The following is a 2,314-nucleotide window of genomic DNA, read 5'->3' on the forward strand; positions in this document are numbered from 1 at the left end:
CATTTGACCTTCAAGGACAGGCAGTACCTTAAGATAAAAGATGGAAAAGAGTATTCCGAGCAAATGGCACTAAGAAACAAGCAGGGGTTGCAGTTCTAATATCTGACAAAATAGACTTCAAAGTAAAACTAATCAGAAGTGATAAGGAGGGTCACTTCATTTTGATCAAAGGAACAATTAACCAAGAAGATATTACAAGCCTTAACATGTATGCCCCAAACTCTGGTGCACCCAAATTCATAAAAACAACACTATGGGATTTCAAGACACAGATTAACCCCAACTCAGTAATAGTAGGGGACTTCAATACCCCACCATCTCCATTAGACAGGTCAACTGGACAAAGAATAAACAGAGAGATGTCTGAATTAAATGATACTATACATCAAATGGACCTAATGACCACATACTGGGCCACAAAGCAAACCTCAACAAATACAAAAAACTTGAAATAGTTCCATGCATTCTATCAGACCACAATGCAATAAAGCTCAAAATCAACACTGGACAAAGCCCTAGCCACTACATGAACTCATGGCTATTGAACAACACACTCCTAAACAATGAGTGGGTCAAAGGAATTAAGAAAGAAATAAAAGAATTCTGGAATTCAATGAAAAGGACAATACAACACAACCTCTGGGACACTTTAAAAGCACTCCTAAGAGGGACATTTACAGCTCTAAGTGCCTGCATTAAAAAATTAGAAAGAGCCCAAATAAATGTCCTAACACTGCAATTCAAGATGCTGGAAAGGCAAGAACAAATGAAACCCAAACCCAGCAGAAGAGAATAAATAACAAAAATCAGAGCAGAAATTAATGAAATAGAAACAAAAAAAAAACCACAAAGAATCAAAGACTCTAAAAGCTGGTTCTTTGAAAAGCTAAACAAGATAGATAGACCCTTAGCCCAGTTAACGAAAAGAAATAAAGAGCAAATCCAAGCCAACAAAATCAGAGATGAAAGGGGAACCTCACAACAGACACCCAAAAAGATCCAGAACATTATAAGGGAATACTGTAAAAACCTATACACTACTAAATTTGAAAACCTAAAAGAAATGGATGGCTATCTAAAAAATCTATAGACCCATATCCTTAATGAACATAGATGCAAAAATTCTCAACAAAATACTTGCAAACCACATACAAACACACATCAAAAAGATCATACACCAGGATCCAAGTAGGTTTTATCCCAGAGACGCAGGGATGTTTCAGTATACACAAGTCCATAAACGTCATTAATCATATAAATGGACTCAAAGACAAAAACCACATCATCATCTCAATAGATGGAAAAAAGGCTTTTAACAAAATTCAACATGCATTTATGTCCAAAGTCCTAGAGGGAATTGGACTGGAGGGAACACACCTCAACATAATTAAAGCTATATACAACAAACCCACAGCCAATATCATTCTAAATGGAGAAAAAAACAGTAGCATTCTCATTAAAATCAGGAACCAGACAAGGATATCCACTGTCTCCACTCCTTTTCAACATAGCACTTGAAACTCTTGCCAGAGCAACAAGGACATGAGAAGGAAATTAAAGGAGTACTAATTGGAAAAGAACAGGTCAAACTATCACTTTTTGCAGATGATATGATACTGTACTTAAGAGATCCCAAAAGTTCCACCAGAAAACTCCTAGAACTGATCAACGCTTTCAGTATAGTGGCAGGATAGAAAATCAATTGGAGAAAGAATACAGGGAAACGTTCCCATTCACAATTGCTACAAAAACAATAAAATATCTTGGAATAAATCTGACCAAAGACACCAAAGTTCTCTACAATGAAAATTTTAAGTCATTAAAGAAGGAGATTGAGGAAGATGCTAGGAAATGGAAGGACCTCCCATGCTCATGGATAGGAAGAATTAATATTGTGAAAATGACCATCCTACCAAAAGAAATATATAGATTCAATTCAATCCCAATCAAAATCCCCATGACACTTCACAGAATTAGAAAAAAAAACCCTTAAATTGGTATGGAATCACAAAAGACCCCAGATAGCCAAAGCAACCCTAAGCACAAACAGCAACACTAGGGGCATTACTATACCAGATCTCAAAGTATACTACAGAGCTATAGTCATAAAAACAGCATGGTACTATCACAAAATTAGACACATAGATCAATGGAACATCATTGAAGACCCAAACCCGAGTGTAATTTCAGCCACCTGATATTTGATAAAGGTGCCAAGAACACACAATGGAGGAAAGACAGCATCTTCAATAAATGGTGCTGGCAAAACTGGATCACCACCTGTGGAAGAATGAAACTAGATCCTTATCTTTCA

Source organism: Nannospalax galili, unplaced genomic scaffold (assembly GCF_000622305.1).
Source record: "Nannospalax galili isolate Female #2095 unplaced genomic scaffold, S.galili_v1.0 scaffold335, whole genome shotgun sequence".
NCBI classification, from domain to species: Eukaryota; Metazoa; Chordata; class Mammalia; order Rodentia; family Spalacidae; genus Nannospalax; species Nannospalax galili.